Genomic DNA, 20,525 nt, shown 5'->3' on the forward strand with positions numbered 1-20,525 from the left:
AAGGTGGATATACACTGTACTAGTGCCGACATTGTGCATGCTCTGTTGCCTGTGTCTATGTGCCTGTGGTTCTGTCAGTGTGATCATGTGATGTATCTGACCCCAGGAATGTGTCAATAAAGTTTCCCCTTCCTGGGACAATGAATTCACGGTGTTCTTATTTCAATTTCCAGGAGTGTATAATGAATCGTACAGCTGTTCAAAGACTCAAAAGAATTAGAGTAATGAGACACAGAAAAAAGGCGCGAATTTAAGGTTCACGACTGCCTAGAATTTGTGTTGCACTGCTGTGGAAAGCTGCAGCTGTGTTGAAAAGGTTGATAGATCGGCAATAACTGTAAATTTTCAAGGCAAGGAGCTAACGCTAGTAGTCTCTGAACATTATCACGAAAAGAGCAACCCGTCACTGTTTACTAGATATTCACACCTCCATGCAGAAGCTAAAGAAAGATGAGTCTCGACGACTTCTAGAGGTAACTGGTGGAATTCCGAATGATGAGAAATCAGTTCGTGTACCAGAAGTTGTAAGCCACGCTAGATCAATGACAGAGGCAGTTTTCATATTCAAGACTCACATCCTCAAAATGTTTCTCGTAGGGGAAAAATCTATAAGAAGAAGTAAGGTGTAATGTATATAAGAGCATTGTGTCTGACATAAGAAGCAATTAGATCCGGTAATCGTGATTCCCTATTTATTGGTCAACTAATAAATCATTAAAAGAATGGTTCAAATGGCTCTGAGCACTATTGGACTTAACATCTGAGGTCATCAGTCCCATAGAACGTAGAGCTACTTAAACCTAACTAACCTAAGGACATCACACACATCCATGCCCGAGGCAGGATTCGAACCTGCGACCGTAGCGGTGGCGTGGTTCCAGACTGAAGCGCCTAGAACCGCTCGGCCACAACGGCCGACCTAATGAAGACTTAAATGTTAGGAAGTCTTTTAGGAAGATACCTGTTTGGAGTGTAGCCATGTATGAAAACTGAAACATTGACAATAGACAGTTTAGAGACGAAGGGACTAGAAGCTTTCGAATTGTGGTGCTACGGAAGAATGTTGAAGATTAGATGGGTAACTAATGAGAAGGTACTGAATAGAATTGGTGAGAAAAGAAATTTGTGTCATAAATGACTAAAAGAAGGGATCGGTTGGTAAGAGACATTCTGAGACGTCAAGACATCAACCATTCAGTATTAGAGGGAAGTGTGGGTGTAAAAACAGTATAGGGAGACCAAAAGATGAATGCAGTAAGCAGATTCAGAAGTTGTTCTGAGATGAACAGGCTTACACAGGACAGAGTAGCATGGAGAGCTGCATCAAACCAGGCTTCGGACTGAAGACCACAACATACTGTTTTCAAATCTCAGAACGTTTTAGGTTCACCTAAAAGTTGTCATATTAGGATGAAATTTTGTCATAGACTGTTTTTTATTTTCATTTTTTAAAAAGTTTTATTTTGTGACAATACCAAAATTTTACCTTTCAGAAAAATATCTACAACTAAGGGCCGCATGCTGTGCAGTGTAAGCTCACGACTCCAGTGTAATCCATCACCACAAGTAAACACGACCACTGTGACATGGCGACAATATCAATGCCCACCATTACAGTTTAAGTTTAATAATTTAACTCTCTTGATGTATTATGTTTTGAATGAATTCAACATTGAGTTTTGTCCTTGTTGTGATTTTCACTTCAAATACTGGTTTGATGCAGCTCTCCACGATAATCTGCCGGCCGTTGTGGCCGAGCGGTTCTAGGCGCTTCAGTCCGGAACCGCGCGGCTGCTACGGTCACAGGTTCGAATCCTGCCTCGGGCATGGATGTGTGTGATGTCCTTAGGTTAGTTAGTTTTAAGTAGTTCTAAGTCTAGGGGACTGATGAGCTCAGACGTTAAGTCCCATAGTGCCTAGAGCCATTTGAATTTTTCTATGCTAATCTATCCATTGCACGGGTCTCCACTGCGAATAACTACTGCAACGCAAATCCCTTTAAAGCTGCTGAGTGTAATCGTCCTTGGTGTCTCTCTATAGTTTTTACCCCGCAGTTTACTCCGTTACCAAATTAAAGATTCCTTGACACATCAGGATATGATGATATTTAGTTTCTTCGTCAGAAATAAAGAAATACATGTGTCAGCACTTTTGGAATTTTAGCCCTGTAGGGATGAAATAATGGGTGAATGCTGAAGTATTTGTAACGCTACATCTATGAACATTGATATTTGACTTCTCTGTTACAAATGAAAAAATACGTGTTTCAGTGTTTTTGTAAATTGAACATTTATGGGGTTGAAATAGGGGATGAGATTTTTATGAAAATATTTTATTATGAAAGAATTTTAAAGCTAAATCTATGAAAATCTGTATTTTGCTTCTCTGTTACAAATAAAACATACGCGCGTCACTGTTTTTGGAAATTCAACCCTTAAGGGGGTGAAATAGTTCGAGGCGGATTCACTGACTCATTACCGCCCAGCCCAAACCGGTAAGGATAGAAAATTGAAGTTTGGAGAAGGTGTGGATCTCATACTGTAGACATCGTTTAAGAAGGGATTGTCAGAAATTCCACATCGAAGGGGGTGAAATACGGGATGAAAGGCTTTTTAAAAGTATATCGCTATTAAGGAAATTTTGAAGCTCGAACTACGAAAACTGGTATCTGGTTTTTCAGTCAGAAAATAAAAAAAAATACGTGTTTCAGCACTTTTGGAAATTCAACCACTAAGGAGGTAAAATAGTGGGTGAAAGTGTTTTTGAAAAATAAATAATTACTACAGAACTAGTAAAGGATTTTTAAGGCTACATCTATGAAAACTGGTATTTAACTTCTCGGATAGAAATAAGAAAAATACATGTTTCAGTGTTTCTAGACATTCAACCCCTAAGGAAGTGAAATAGGGAATGAAAATTTTTAAGAAAATATTTCATCACATTCAAAATAATTTAAAGCTAATTTTATGAAAATTGGTATTTCACTTCTGAATTAGATATACAGAAATATTTGTTATGGGACGAAAGTTGCTATGGAAATGTCTCCACAAGAACGCGACAGGCACGATTAACAATAACTTTGGATTCCAGATGGCAGAATCGCATTTTTGTGAGAAATAAATTCGGAAAAGAGCATGCTTATATGGCCTTAATTAGCGTGAAAAGTTTAAAAGATGTTGCAATTTGTGAACAACATAAAAATTCGAATTAATAAAATAACCATCTCTGCAGGTCATACGATCTACATGAGGGAAGCACTGGGCGCTAAGCTAGTAGACAAATAAAACTGAAAGTGCCAGATGAAATAGAATCCTGCCCACGGTGTCGCATTTTTCTTAATCTGTCTCCCTATCACGCAGACTGTACCCAGCACCACACTATAGAAATAAAGATGTTACTTGTATGTGTACCATCGAATGTGTGCCTCAAAAAGTGTTTATAGGGATAAACAAATATTTAAAAATGTGACTAGTTGCAGTTTTACGTTCCGGAAGAAAAACGTGCTGTAATCGAATCTCTAACGACAGAGAACACTCTTCTACGCATGGAACACTCTCCCCTTCAGAATGACAATCCAGATTACACACGAGCTCTTCGACATCTGTAACGATCCGACTCCTTCGATTCACTGCCAGCTACCTTCCTGCAAACAGTCTCGGCTTCACTCTATCTCATTTTCACCTGTTTCCAAAAATTAATGAACATCTTCGAGGACTTCACTTTGATAGTGATGAAGCGGTGGGGTGAGGTGATAGCTCCGTCAACCAAGTCAAACATTCTACGGTGACGGTATCAACAAACTGGTGTCTAGTTGGGAGAAATGTGTTCGCCACCAGGGTGACTGCGTTGAAAAATAGATACTTAGACATAATGAATAAAGATGGAAAATGTTAATAAAGTTTGTTTTATTTAGACAGCTTTAAGAGTTTTCGCGTAAAAATTCAAAGGTATTACTTTTCAGCATGGTCTCGAATTATTTTTATAGCTTTCATTCAAGTCCGTAGCACCATATTTTTTTAGATGTAATCTTCAAACCTTAGTGTGAAAGCTTATTATACTGCCGCTGCCTACGGGCCACAGTTTGTTTCATTCAATGCAAGTTACTTTACTAAAATCTTCGCATACTTAGCCTATGCCACGTTCTTATACGAAGGAATCTAATGTGACACTATCTCTCCATGTCGTTTCCAAATATATATTTGTTTCGCAAATGGTTCAAGACATCTAAACGAGATTTTTGGCAAGTGCGAATACGCCGAGTAGTCAGTAAGTTTGTTATATGTTTCATCTCCTTTAATTCTTATATCAGCCGAGATTCAGGAATATGGATGCTTTTCTTTATAATGGTAAGACTTAAACATGCTGAAATTGTAAGGCACGGCAGCCAGAGTCGGCTAGTGCGTTGTAAACACCGCGAAGTGGACGTCTCATGCCAGACTCTGCCTTTACAGCCAGCAGCAAGGTAGGCCTGCGCTGCTTAGCATTTATCTTCCTGCTGCGCATACCAACCGCCCACGTTTGGAAATGTTGCGGATATTGTGAAAGCAGGCAGCGGCAAATTGACCACTACACTGTCTGCCACTCCTTTACAACATGCTGTAAATGCCGTCATTTAAACTCTTTGGATATTTGTGATGCAGACGGGGACTGAAAAAAAAATTAAGAATACTTAGCCTAAGGAGAGTGACTTAACTCAAACAGTGTCGCGGAAAGTTTGTAACGCCACAGTTTCTGGGCGTCTAGTGGGTTCTCCATCAACATCTACAATGGAAGGTACGTCCCATTTTCTGTACCAGTTATCAGGCGCTTTTTCACGTAGGAAGCGCGCGAAGAATGAGCTCCATAATTAGCCTAATTTTGTCTTCACAATCCATATGGAAGTGATAAGAAGGGTGCTGTAGTATACTCGTAGAGCCATCATTGTTCAATCTTTCTAAGTAAACTTTCTCGTGATAGATAAAGTCTATCCTAAAGGTCTGTCATTTCAGTTCTTTCAGTATCTCCGTGACACTCTCCCGGTGGTCACACGTATCTGCCCTTCTGCGTATGCTTCTAATACCCTCCGTCAGTTCAATCTGGTACCAATTCCACACACTTCAACAATATTTTAGGTTGGGCCGCACGAGTGATTTGTAAGAAATCTTCTTTGTATGCTGACTGTATTTTGCTGGTATTCTACGAATAAAACGAAGTCAGCCACCTGCTTTATCCGCGACTGACCTTATGTGACTGTTCCATTTCATGTCGCTACAAGTTATTACACCAAGGTATGAGTTGAGCAATTTCAGCTGTAACTCACTGATATTATACCACTGTTAGTAGGTTCTTTTCTTTTGGGTAATACATAGTTTTAAAATTACGAACATTTAAAGTGAGTTGCAAATTTTTGAAGCACTTCGAAACTTTATGAAGATCTGACTGAAAATTTGGGCAGCTATTTTCAGACGGTAATTCGTTATAATAACTGTATCATCTGCGCAAATTCACAAGTTACTTTTCATATTGTATGCAATGTAATTACTATACTACGTGAACACCAAAGCTCCCATCACACTTCCGTGGGGCACAACTGAAGTTACTTCTACACCTGTCGATGGCTCACCATCCATATCATTCCGTCCGACATACCTCATTAAGAGAGCCCAGTATATTCTAAGATTCTACAACAAACGGGTGTCAAGGATAATGGAAGGTAGCTTACTAGATTATTTCTGCTGTCCTTCTTGTAGATCTGAGTGACCTGTGCTTCATTCTGCCCTTTGAGAAAAACTTTTTATTCGAGGTATCAACGAAACATTATGGTTAAAAGAGGGACTAACTCAGCTGCAAATTCGTCATAGGAATTTCATCAGCCTCTGGAACTTTGTCCAGTTTTAACAACCTCAGCCATTTCTCAACACCACTGACGCTAACATTTATTTCAGTCATCTTTGAAGCGGTACGAGAATTAAATTAGGGCACTGCTCCTGGGTTTTCATTTGTAAAGGAACGTTTGAGAAAGGAACTCACCATTTCTCCCTTTGCTCAATATCGGACCCTGTCTCGTTCATGACTGTCTGAACATAAACTTTGGTGCCGCTACCAGGACAAGAATTTGTTGGGTTTTTTGAAAGATCATTCGATTGTATTCTGTTACGGTGGTCACTGAAGGCTTCAAGCATTGCTTTCTTGACAGCCAAACGTGTTACATTCAGCGCCTCACTACTTACAGCCCTAGGCTCTGTTTTACAGGTGCTACGCAGAATTCTATGTTTCTTTAGGAGGTTATTTCTAGTGTCTGTACTTTGCTATTGTTTATACAACTGCTGTTTGTCATTCATACCAGTTTCAATGTGGACATCCTCAAAAAGATCAATTCTATACTTTGCCATTAAATCCGTCATTACTGACATTCCGAACTGTCAGTTCTAGGTAGTTTTCAGCGACGGCATTTAGTAACGTTTCGTAAGATCTCTTGTCAGGCTATTAGCAAAACTGTAATTATCCCAGTTGACTGTTGGATGATTAAAGTCTTCTCCGACGGCCGTGGTGGCCGAGCGGTTCTAGGCGCTTCAGTCCGGAACCGCGCGACTGCTACGGTCGCAGGTTCGAATCTTGCCTCGGGCATGGATGTGCATGGATGTGTGTGATGTCCTTAGGTTTGTTAGGTTTAAGTAGTTCTAATTTCTAGGGGACTGATGACCTCATATGATGAGTCCCATAGTGCTCAGAGCCATTTGAACCATTTTTGAAAGTCTTTTCGGATTATTACAGAATGATTCTAGAACATATGTACAAGCGGACTAAGGTTTTGACTAAGTTTTTTGGTTACGTCTGGTGGTGAGTCTGGTGATCGATAGAACGATCCGATTGTAAGCTTATACCCACCCTTGGTTCTGACTCTTTCCAAGAAAATCGCACATGCAGTTTCATTTTCTGGATTTCTTGTCCACAGCGACAAATACACCACCTCGATATTCCATTAACCTTTCTGATTGTCCGCCACCGTACCCGAGTGCTCAGCGTAGATGGATACCATGTGAAGGACCCAGGTTCCATTACCGCTACTGCCAAGGATTTTTACTTTGTAGGAAGACTGGTACCGGGTGCACTCCGCCTCGTAATGGTAACTGAGAAGCTAGTTCACTGAGTAGTAGCGGCTCCACCGCCTGGGAAGTCGGCAAACCGGGAGAGTGGTGTGCTGACCACATGCCCCGACACACCGCATGGGCATGACGGCAGTGCGTGAAAGGATGACACGGCGGCCGGGCGATATCCCTTGAGTCTTCAGGGCCTGAACGCGGAGCTCGTTATCCTTTCGATATACACTTAAATATTCTCCACAACTCTCACTGCTGTAAATTTCGGGTTTTAACCAGCTTTCGGTACCTAGTATTCTGTGAGCTTCGTTATTTTGGTACAGTTATTCTGATACTGACTTTTTGCCACGTTAGTTAGCCTAATGCTCACTGAAATAACACGCCAGGTAGGTCAGTTTACTGTTGCTTTTGGAGTTGTTGGTTCACTTTCTCTGGGTTCTGTGTTCTGAGAAGGACAGTATGGTTCAGACACTCTAACGCACTAATACGTCGCTATGAGTAACTTCCACATTCAATCCTAAAATGTTATTGCAGAGATTTTATGAATCCCTCTTCCACGTATTCCCTATAAGTACGAAGTTTCATTGAAATCCTTCAGGTGCACAGCCGCGCCATAACATAAAACTGGCGATATGCCCCGTGTTAGCTCGGGTAGCACTAAGGATCGACGGCCAGTCAACTTGTGTATCGTAGCATTATTAAATTAACTCTCAAACTTTTCTCGTCAGTCCGTCTATGCATTAGTGAAAACCCTATCAAAATCCTTACCGTAGTTCCTGGGGTTAGCGTTCACATACAGACACAAAAATACGGCGAGGGACTTTAATTTACTAATATATATCTTCTCTCTTTAGTGTTCAACCCTGAGGATGGTTTGCAGCATACGCCATTCCCTTCTTCAGTCTGCCTTCCTCTTTACCTCCGCGTGTGTAGTGCATCCCACATCATTCAGTCTGCTGCATGAATGACACCTTGGCGGTCGCCAGCGATTCCTTCCCTCAGTAGCTCCTTCTGCTATAGTTCCAACGATGTTACTGTGTCTTAAAATGCGTGCTACGAGTTGGCCTCCTCTTCTTTGGATGTGGCTCCACCGATATCTGGTTTCCTGTACTCCTCTCAGCACCTCTTCGTCGGTAACTCTGTCACATCAGCTCATTTCATCACCGGTTTGCAGCACTAAATCTCCAGGGTTTCTCTCTTGTTTTTCTGTTGTCCTGTTGTCACACCCATATAAAGCCACACTCCAAACAAACACTTCCATAATCCGTTTCCTGATTTCTAGACTGATCTTCTGGCTGGTGAGTAAGTTCTTTCTTGAATTAAATGTAATCTCGTCTGGTGTATTCTACTCGCAATTTTTTACCATCTTCTACCATCCCTTGCAATGTTGCTTCCCAAATAGGTAAATTCTCCTATCATTTTGAGCTCCTATCTTCCAGTTCTCATTTTTAAAGTTTCATATTCTTCAACAGCACTATATACAATCACTTTGGTCTTTTACTTGTTTAATCTCTGATTACAGAAAAGCCTTTCCACTATGCCCATGACGTACTCTAGATCTTCTTTCGTCTCCGTGGCCACAGCGGTATCATCTGTTAACGCAGCCTGTCTGTCTTCTTTGATCCCCACCTCATCATTTTCACGAACTTGGTCTTTAATTTCCTGCATGTACGAGCTGAACATACGAGGGGAAAGAGCACATCATTGTCTTACGTCTTTTCTAATTTTTGCTTCTTGTTCCTAATGAAAATTCCTAATCAGGCCACTTCGTTCTTATAGAAGCTGCGTATCACCCGCATGTCTTTGTATTTTAGACCAGTTTTGTTCAGCACTCTGAACATTTCTTGCCAGATAACATTACCAAATGCCTTTTCTAGGTCTACAAAGAAAATGTAAGTTGGTTTATCTTTCTCTGTTCGCTTGTCGATAAGAACCTAGGTGTCAGAATCACTTCTCTCGTTCGCAATCCCCTCATAAATCCAAATTGGTCATCAGTCAGCATATCCTCCACCTTTTCTTTAATTCTCCTCACAACTATCTTTATGAGAATTTTTTGTGCATACAATATTAGGCTTAAGCTTCGGTACTGTTCACACTTCGTTGCTGCCGCCTTCTTCGGTGCATTTGGATTCTACACCCTTCTAGAATTATCGTCAGCTATAAATACCTCATACGCCACAACCTCACCTAAGACAACGTTGCCCGAATCTCCGCCTGCCCTAAATTTTACAAGTCTTTAGAAATCTTAGAAAGGCATGCACTCTGTCTCGTCTTCCACATACACCTACCGATCTCAACCAGCATCCTATACCAACTCACCACATACCACACCTTCTTCCCTTCCTCGAGCACCTACGGATCCGATAAATTAATCGCAAGACCCCTTCCCGGCGCTCAGCTTCCCACCCCCTAATCGCAAACCTAGGTACTCTCCGCAGCACTAGATTCAAATTAAATATTCCATGCATATTCATGCCTTCCCATCCCCTCTCGACGGGATTTCAATCGTCTCCCACTCCACATCGACGAAACCCGTACCGAGATACACCCGCTTTCCAACCATAGTCGCAATGTCCACCTAACGCGATCCTTCCATCTTCTTCTTCTACCATACTCCAACTTGTTGACTTTTAGTCGCTTCCTTTGGTTCAATGGTTCAAATGGCTCTGAGCACTATGGGACTCAACTGCTGTGGTTATCAGTCCCCTAGAACTTAGAACTACTTAAACCTAACTAACCTAAGGACATCACACACATCCATGCCCGAGGCAGGATTCGAACCTGCGACCGTAGCGGTCGCGCGGTTCCAGACTGAAGCGCCTAGAACCGCTCGGCCACACCGGCCCGCTCCTTTGGTTCTACGGGCCCCATTACTATACTCATCATTTCATATTCATCACAACCATTATCATTTTCATGAATCACGAGAATCACCAATACACCATGGTATCATTCATATTATCATCATAACTGTATTTTAACTGAAATATAAAATGGTCACACAAGTTTAAAAAAAAATCTTCAGTGGTTTCCATGTATTTGAAAGAAAACTTCATTTATTGTCATCCGTTTTCAGATAAAAATCACAAATATCGTCCATCAACGTATTTCTAAAGAAAAATCATCTGTTCTAGCCATCTTTTTATGTATTTTAACCATCTCTTAAATACGTGTAACCTCGGACTGAAGAGCGGTTTGTATCCTTTGCCAGCCTGCTTTCTTTGTCCGCAACTGAACTAACTATTAAGGGAAAAAATGACTAATATATCTCATCAAATTCCCACCCCTCCTCACTCATACTGCACACCTTTGAACAACCTACATCACATGCAAACTTGACTCGAAACATACTATTACTTCCCCTCTAATTTCCAATCTTACCGACACTTCCCACCAACCCTACAGCAGTACACCATCCATGTCCTCTTCCAACGCAATTTCAACCGACTTCTTCTCCCAGGCCATTCACTCCATCATGTTTACCCATCCTACCAACTATAAATCCACCGCACCCATTCCATCTCATCATGGCTCCTTTTTCCTTCCCTTCCCATATTTCTGTACCGATTTTCCCCTTCCCTCCTACTCTGTCACCTCCTTTTCCCTTAAAGGTTATGGTCTTACCGATACCCCCAACTACCCCTCACTTCTAGTCGCCCAACATCCACACCTACTCTGTCGATTCTACGCCATCAGTCTTCCATCCTTGAAACCTAACTTCCTGCTCCCTCAGTGCCCAACCCTCTCCCCTTCAACAACAGACGACCTTCCCTAGAACAGGTCCTTGCACCTTTATGTCAGTCATTTATGTTAGCGTTTTTGACCGTAACTTAGTTTTACCTGTCCCTTGGCTGAAGAGGGCGTGGAATGTACCGCTAACAATCAATCCCCCCCACCCCCCTCTCCACTAATCCCCGCACCGCCAATGTGGGGCGAGAGGGGAATGAAATAACAGGAAAGAAAAAATAACTAAAACAACCGACGTTGCAGCTGTGTTGCAGCTAGAGGTTGTCACTCCTATATACAGGATCACAATCGATGTCATAGGAACATCGATGTCAATATCTTAAATTATTAGTTGACCGTTAATAGAATATGTCGCAGAAGAAAATAAGGGGTATACGGGAAGTTATTCGTATTTCGGAGCTTGCTGATAATTTCTAGCTCACTGAGAATGATGGACTTAGAGGACCGCATTTCCCTGTTCGTAGTCACGAGAGTGTATCGCCGGTTTTGCCCTTGCATTTGGTTTAAGACGGTCACAACAATGTCCTGTGAGATAGCTGCCTAGCAACGGCTCGCAAACAGTTATGTAAGCATCGCTGACGTCGAGCTGTTCGAGAGTTTGCTGATCTTCCTGGGATGCTTCAAAATTTCGATCGCCTCACTTATTTTAAGGTAGAGCGCACACGGTTACCTCGGAAGCAGTAAGGCCTACCGGGACTTGACTCCCCGCAGTCACGATGGTGAGTAGATTTCGCCGATTCATGCTGTCCCAGTCGAAAGGAGCATTCGTGTTCTGCTACGCAGTGACTAACAGATCTTCTAATTTCCATTATGTGGGCGACACTGGACTCACAACGCCTCTCGTACTCGCCAGCACTACTGAGAGCTTCTGTGTCATCCTTTGTCAACTCTTTCGAATCCTGGTTCCTGCAGCGGCTTCGGGATATTGGTTTGATACCTTCACGACAAAGCATGTTCATCAATCGTTTGCTGATGCCGTTGGCATAAAATAAGTGCACCTTCCGAAGCTAGTCATGTATCATTTTCTGTTTGCACTTGCCAGACATTGCAACTCTTCTTCGTATTTTGCTGTCGTGTCTGTTGGCTAGGAAGATATTTTGTAAGAGATTAGCGCAAAGTTCGATTCCACCCGTCTGCTTTAACCAATGACGTCATATTCTGAATAAACAGCATAGTTTAGACCGGTTACTAAGACAACCACCGATAACATTTATAACAGGCTGCTTACATCCTTCAATATGGCGACTTATGGCGACTACTAGATAAACAAATACGACCGCAAACAAACATAAACAGGTCGTCACTGATCAAGGCAGACGGATGGAATCGGATTTTGTGCTAATCCCCTATGTAGTTCTCTGAGTTCTCGTTTGATCCTACGTATATCTTTAACGCTGTCGTCTGGGCTGTGCAGTAGGCGCCGAACACAGGACCTCTGAGCTGGATAACGATAGCGTGCGGCGGTGTGCGTATCGAATTTTGGGGGGGAGGGGGGGTTGAGTGGTTTTACCGATTTCTTTGGGGCATCCTTGCCCAGCAACGGAGTCTCATTGTTACTTTCTTGTTCCTACTCAAACTGTATGTTTTTGATAATTGGTTGATAGAAGTATCGCAGCCAGTGTCCAAGTGCGTGGAATTTAGTGCAGTTCGCTCTAAAGACTGCACGAAGATGTCGGTGCTACAGCTAGTGGGCGCACCAGCTAGTGTGGGCACTGACTCTCCGTCCGTTACCTCATAATATTTATCACGCCAGGTGAGGTACATTGACGATATACCTACCACAACAAGGTGGTAACGTCGATTTTTTACTATCACGTGGCAGTATACCTAAAATAATTTTAATGGAGTCAACACTGGGCACGGGAACATACGTTCTTGTAAAGCGAAGATTCTTTAAGCACTTCGGTGCAGAACATTAGGGAGAAATTTGTAAAGCGGATGGTAATGACGAAAATTTAACTATTTCTTAAAGATATTCCTACAGTAGTTTAAGTCCTGCTTTCCGCGAAAACAAATAATACATCTTTGTAATCAACTGACGATACAGGCATTATTTCTGACAGAGTTAAACATGGTATATCTACAACAGAGGATATAAGTAAACAACCTGTAATTACAGACCTGTATCACTCCATCCATTCCCTTCAAAAGTGTTTTACAATGTGGCCTATCATAGAATAGGGTTTCATTTAACTGAACGTAATACTTTATTTGCCTCGTACTTCAAAAAATGGTTCAAATGGCTCTGAGCACTATGTGACTTAACTTCTGAGGTCATCAGTAGCTTAGAACTTAGAACTAATTAAACCTAACTAAATTAAGGACACCACACACATCCATGTCCGAGGCAGGATTCGAACCTGCGACCGTAGTGGTCGCTCGGCTCCAGACTAACGCCTAGAACCGCACGGCTACTCCGGCCGGCCCTCGTACTTCGTCTTTTGTAAGAGGAGCTTCACAAAAAAAGGAACAATACAAACCAATACAAGTAAAGTGCTAGCAGAGGTAAACAAGAAAAACTATCCCGTTGGTATATTTTGTGACAATGACAAAGCCTTTGATTGTGCCGATGACAAAAATTTACTAGTCAAATGGAAGTGTTATGGCATTAATGATATCCCTCTCCAGCGGATGAAGTCTTACTTTCTTAACAGAAAGTAGAGCGTCTTATTGACAGTATTTGTTTCAGGAAAGGAACTGAACTCACAATTCTGGAACATAACATGTGGAATACCAGACGGATTGATACTGGCCCACTCTTGTCTCTAACCTAAGTAAGTTATCATTACAGGAAAGTTCATTGCAAGTAACATACGCTGATGAAACGAATATACTAATAAAGGGTCGAAACTCAACATCAGACACAGCGAAACTCGACCTCCGACACAGCTTAGTATGTAGCTGAACAGGCCTACTAGTTGTGCGCTGCTGACAGTTTAAGTATTAATATCACAAAGACTCATAGTATGTGCTTTGAAACAAGTGGTAATGACCTGTTATCAGCAGAAGTAGTCATTGATGTTCATACGCTGTACACAATATCCTGCATGAAATTCCTTGCAGTCCAGTTGCTTAATAAATTAAAATAGAGTCAATGTATAGAAAGACTAATCAAGAAACTATCAGTGGTTAGACACTGGACTCGCATTCTGGAGGACGACGATTCAATCCCGCGTCCGGTCATCATGATTTAGGTTTTCCGTGATTTCCCTAAATCACTCCAGGCAAATGCCGGAATGGTTCCTTTGAAAGGGCACGGCCGACTTCCTTCCCCATCCTTCACTAATCCGATGAGACCGATGACCTCGCTGTCTGGTCTCCTTCCCCAAACAAACCCAACCCCCAAGAAGCTATCAGGAAGCGTTTTTCAGCGTACCGACTTAAGTACAAGATTTTTGGGTTATCTGGCAAATTTTAACACGTTGTTGTCTTATGGAATTATCTTCTGATAAAGTGCATAGAAAGAAAAGAGTACTGTGTAAAGTAGATAACGGCACATCTTGCAAAAGTCTTTTTGTTGCTTTTGCAAATCTCGCAATCACTTCACAGTACATTTAATCCTTAATGTTTTTTGTTGCTGATAATAAAAATCAGTTTTGGCTGAGCAGTCATCAGGATTCAGAGTGATGTTTCTGTACTGTGCTGCAAACATATTCAACAAGCTCCCACCTGACATGATTTCCTACTAAGCCAATATTTCTACAAATTATCTGAATATTTCAATTCAGCGACTGAAAGGTTTTGTTGCATGGCACATAATTGTGTTTGTTATGAAGTTGCAGCATGACAAGCACTAATGTGCTGTAAACAGAACTCATTTTCTTTGCAAATCACGATTGCATTAAAGCTATATTGAGGTTCTAATCACAGACAAACGTAGTCACATATTATAAGCTGGGACACAGCCTCTTCTTTTTTTACTTCTTCAGCTTTCCTTCTAATTAACTCGACTAAATTTAGCTGTCATAAGCATGAGTAGCACTAAGTACAATAGTGACAGACGCTAAAATAGTATGCAGATGAAGTTACTGTAAGTTCCTTGTCTTTGTTAATGTATACCTTGACTCGTTCGAAATTTGTGAAGTTACTTCCTGTAGATAGGAACAATGGAACACAATGAATGAATGAAGAAGTGAATGACTGTCTATTATGATATAACTCTCACGAATTCACCTTTCCTCGTATTGAAAAATCGATAGTAAGTATACGATCGATAACGGATTGATTGCTTCAGAGGCACAGGTCCTTGCTTTTCCACCTTAAAATGACAACAGGTTGGTTTTCTTGTAACACAACACAGCGTTCGAGTACAGTACAGAATTGCTTGTAATTATTTCTTTCATTTCACACCAATGACGTTACACACAGCTATTCAAACCTAAATTAAAATATGATGTATTTTTTTCGTTGGAGTTCCCTTTCAGATCATGACATGATCAAATATTCTAGCATTTATTGAGCGACAAAATCACTTTTTATTCACAGTCACATGTTAGGTTTCGCAGAGAACTGCTTTTGCGATCTATTCCCAACAAACCTATTACTCGATAACACTACAGTACTTCATTTTAGTTCCATTTTATAAATGAATCAATTCAGCTACATTTCTCGAAGCAATAAGTGAAAAAACCTCTGTTCAGACTTCCAGCTCCATCACAAAATATATTTTAATTAATGTGAATCAGTTACGACATTGGAACAAAAGCACTGAATACTTTACTTACAAGTTACCTTTACAAGATATGAATCCAGGCACCTGTTCCTCAAACCAAATGCAGTCGGTCACTAAATATAACGATGACGTTAAAATCAATTTTTGTTTTAATAATGTTTCGCTAAATTTGATTTTATATGTTACTAGTGCTACCATACTTATTCCAACTCAATTCGACCATTACCTTTTTGAGGTAACCAGCATGAAAGAAGAAAGAGGCCTCTGTGAGGGAGCCCTCTTTATTACTATTTATCACAAAAGTAAAGACTAAATTGGTCTCCAGTCAAAATTAACAATATAATAAGTGTCTGTCGATAAAGAGGCATGTAGAAATGAAAACGTGTGGCTTGTTTGACGCTCGGGTAACATCACAAGCGGCTGTCGTAAAACAATCTGCGAAGTCTGAGGCCGAGAGTAGCAGGTTGAGAAACGATGTGGGGGAGGTTGGGTACTAAAGCAGCTGTTATCGTGAGTGTGTAACGTTGCTTTTTAACTGATAACACTGATTTCTGTCCCATCTATTTACTTATTTTCTTCTTTGTGTTATAGAACTGTTCATTTCACTTCTTTAACAAACAAGGAAACAACTGTACACGAGGCAACAAGACTAAATAGCAAAACACAAGTACGCCATTCAAGAACTTAAGCATTTCGATTCACTTCTTTATTTTCATGGAGGCTTGTAAAACTTCTTAGTGAACTGAATAAGTAGCAAACATTGAGTAAATATGAGGCCTGAGTTTTTCCTGGCGTATACAACTTTCAAATGACTTCCGGGAATGTAGCCAGATAACACTTTCAGCGACTGCCGATATTTCGGCGGGAGACTGATGATAATTGTGAGTCGACACCTAAGTCTACTGCCTTTTTGCCTTACGGAGGAAACACTTCCAACGAGATCGGTCGTATTTAACGGAAACACTATGTGAAGTGTGTTTTTCGACCTCCATCTAAAATTAGAGTGCTTTTGAGTTCTGTTAAGGGTGATCATGTTCTGCGTAAGGCGGGTGTATATCGCATTCCTTGTAGCTCCGGCATGGCGTATATTGGTCAAACTATCAGGGCCGTGGAGGACCGATGTACTGAGCGTAAACGGCACACACGATCACAGCAGCCAGGTAGATCTACTATTGCCGAACATTGCTTGGATACTGGTCACCTCATGTTATATAATGACACCGAGATATTGGCATGCACGTCCAGCTATTGGGACAGTGTTATTAAGGAGGCAGTTGAAATTAAATTAGCAAGGAACCTCGTTAACAGGGATGGAGGTTTTTGTTTAAACTCTGTTTGGAATCCGGCTCTCTTCCTTGTCTTTGGTGGCACTAGGGTTTAGTGTGTGTGTGTGTGTGTGTGTGTGTGTGTGTGTGTGTGTGTGTGACCTTTCCTGCATCAGTCCAAGAACCGAGATTTTAAATTTGCATGTACGACGCCTGTCCGTTGCAGTTGCTTTGAAAATGGCGGAGTGTTCTCCCGCTGAAATATCGGCGGTCGCTGAAAGTGTTACCTGGCTGAATTCCCGGAAGTTATTTGAAAACTGAGTAAGTAACTCACAATATTGGCAAGTTTATATTTGTCTCAAATGAAATCATTTAAATTTACAAACTACCATTGGCTCCACTCCGTCATTATGTAACAATTCTTCCGTGCATCATATTTGTATATACCAAACGCTGGAAAACAACAACACACAACTACACGACGTCAATCAGCAAAAAAAATAAATAATGTTACAATAACTTCGAAAACATTTCTCGATGGCAGCGATGTGTAATAATGATAGTAGAGGAACTTAAGAGCGATGTTTAGCCAAACTATTGAACTAATCATTGTGTTTAAACGAAGTAATTATCATTTCCAGTCAACGAGAAAAGGTATAGTCAAATAGTTAACCCTTTTATGAATAATAGTCAGAAACCACGAAGGAAAAACAAAGTACTACAGTATCATATTTATGGTAAATCCAATAACTTCAACACTCGAAAACCAACAGTGGGCAGAAGCAAATAAAACTTGTCGGAGGAGAGAAACCGTACCTATTGGGCGTAGAATTTGGCAGCATTGGAACGAAGCTAGTTTTTCTGGGTTACGAGTTTTCATTGTAAGTGCTACATACGTTTAACTTTTCGCATTCCTCGAGACATTTCTTTTACTCAGTAAATAACTACCAGAACATAAAAGCGTACATCCTCAGTATATACACCGATTAACTGGTACTGAACAGCCTGAAAAATACGCATGCGATTTCGTAGGGAACAGTTACAAAGGGTCTGAATACACCAATTCTAATACTAAAAACATATAAATTTTGGACTTTCGTTAGGATTTCACAAAGTTAATCTGTCAACCAGCAGCATAGTACAAATCTACTTGATTTATTTACATAGAACAAATACTAATTTTTAACTCTTGCCGGCCGGAGTGGCCAAGCGGTTCTAGGCGCTACAGTCCAGAACCGCGCGACCGCTACGGTCGTAGGTTCGAATCCTGCCTCGGGCATGGACGTGTGTGATGTCCTTAGGTTAGTTACGTTTAAGAAGTTCTAAGTTCTAGGGGACTTATGACCTCAGCAGTTGAGTCCCATAGTGCTCAGAGCCATTTTTAACTCTTATAATTCTTATAACTTACTGTTCATAGTGATTTCACTTTGAAAAGATAACGTAAGGAAGTACAACAGACAAATTTTGCTTTGCGCTGTGTTTGGGGTTTCTTCAATGATATGAGTGAAAGCTCAGCACTTTGGAAAATCTCAGTCTTAACCGACCATCGGTGTTTATTATAGCAGCCAACTGCCGCCGAGAGCACCGTGGTCACAAATCACGATGAGGAGCACGTTCCGTGTGACGTAACAGCTCGTTCTTGAGGGCGCCCCGACCACGGTGGAAACCACGTTGGGCGTGCCACCCGTGTGTCAATGATTCTATAATGAAGACACCAGCGTTCAGTTTCTGCACAAGCTTTTCAACGTGATACATCCAAGAAAGTAAGTAAAGCAGCCATCACACAGTGCCTTACTAGACATGGTTCTGCTGGAGGTTGTATGCCGTTGCCTTCCTCCCACTTGTGAACTGACTTTTTTTTTGGGGGGGGGGAGGGGGCTGCAGCTTAGTGTGGACTCCGAAACACTGCACAAATCGGCATTTTTAGTATCAGCAAGCTATGCCAGATGTGAAAGAAGTGATACGTGACGGGGAAAAATCATAGGACTGACCTGGGATCGAACGCAAGACCTTTGGATATTTAGTCTGGCTCTTTTATCACTGAGTAACCGAGTATTAAGAAAGCGTATTATTCCGCTCCGTTTTGACGACCAATAGCCTCTTCTTTTGTTTGGACCTCTCTTTACTGTAAACAAGAAAGTAAATGTTAACATCACAACGACTGATCTGCCCGCCCGCATCTCGTGGTCGTGCGGTAGCGTTCTCGCTTCCCACGCCCGGGTTCCCGGGTTCGATTCCCGGCGGGGTCAGGGATTTTCTCTGCCTCGTGATGGCTGGGTGTTGTGTGCTGTCCTTAGGTTAGTTAGGTTTAAGTAGTTCTAAGTTCTAGGGGACGTATGACCACAGCAGTTGAGTCCCATAGTGCTCAGAGCCATTTGAACCATTTTTGACTGATCTGCCCAGTTTCACCGGCTAACGCACTGCTACGCCAGTGGTAGGGACGGGTAACCAACATTCACAACACACCGTATCGAAGACGACAAAAGCTGTGTATCTGCTTTCGCGGGCCGAGCGGTTCTAGGCGCTTCAGTCTGGAACCGCTCGACCGCTACGGTCGCAGGTTCGAATCCTGCCTCGGGCATGGATGTGTGTGATGTCCTTAGGTTTGTTAGGTTTAAGTAGCTCTAAGTTCTAGGGGACCGATGACCTCAGATGTTAAGTCCCATAGTGCTCAGAGCAATTTTCTTTCGCGGTCGTCTGGTTCAGAACACGCGAGGTGGACATGAAGTTCAAAACTTACTGAAAAAGTTGTATTAACTAGTTCCCGTAATGCGCCTTTATCAAAACTGAAAGAGAGACGACTTACTAATTTACAAGGACAGGAAGGGGGAAAAAAGTGATGGCAGTAGGCATTGAATCCAATAACATACGCAAGGTGTTTCAGAATTCATGTTACCACTCTTCTAGAAGTTGTAGACGGGACTTAGTACATTAAGTCTTACATAGGAATCCACGTCAGGAAACGTCATCTAATGACGCTGCAGGATGTCAAAGATACAGGCGTCGTAGCCTGTAAATGCATGTATACAAACAGGGTGATCCCGCGATGACGTTACAAACTTTTACGATGCTGGAGAAGGATAAATGTATCAATTTGAGGTCAGGGACACTGTACCGGAAACGAACGAGTCGAAGGTTATAATCGAAAATTGTTTTGATATCTCTGACAGTGGAATACATGCACTGGTACCATTGTTGCTAGGGTTGTAGGGTAGCCAGCCTTCAGGGGTATGAAAACAAATGTCTAGTACACGTTTCCTCAAAATGCATACCTTAAGACCTATGAGCACTTGTTCATCTTTGATACTGTGAAACACATCTCTTCTATTAAACAGTCTACACACAGCTCTTTTCGTCTGCGATGCAGCGTGAAGTCGAAACGACGTCACGTTTGCACGGAGTCTTCTGAATAGTAAGCTACCGGGGGCAGAGACGTTCGCCGCCTGCAGTGATTGGTCGACACGTTGCTGGGAGCTGAGACGGCTGCGGTGGGCCAAGATGTCACAGCACGAGGGAGGCCTCACCGTGAGAGGGGGCAGGAGCAGCGGCAGGGGTGGGCGGACCATTAATCTCGGCCCTGGGCGACACCGCGGCCCGCCTAATGGGCCGCGTCATTGCCCTGCACAGACCCAGACACCCAGCCACAGCCAGAGCGTCTCCCCCCTTCCAGCTCTCTCCAGGCGACACGCCGCCTCGGTCACTGTTTTTCCACTCAGGTTGCTCGTCACTCGCCTGTGGCACTCGATTAAGCAGTTACGTAAC

Source organism: Schistocerca serialis, chromosome 6, assembly GCF_023864345.2.
Source record: "Schistocerca serialis cubense isolate TAMUIC-IGC-003099 chromosome 6, iqSchSeri2.2, whole genome shotgun sequence".
Classification (NCBI taxonomy): Eukaryota; Metazoa; Arthropoda; class Insecta; order Orthoptera; family Acrididae; genus Schistocerca; species Schistocerca serialis.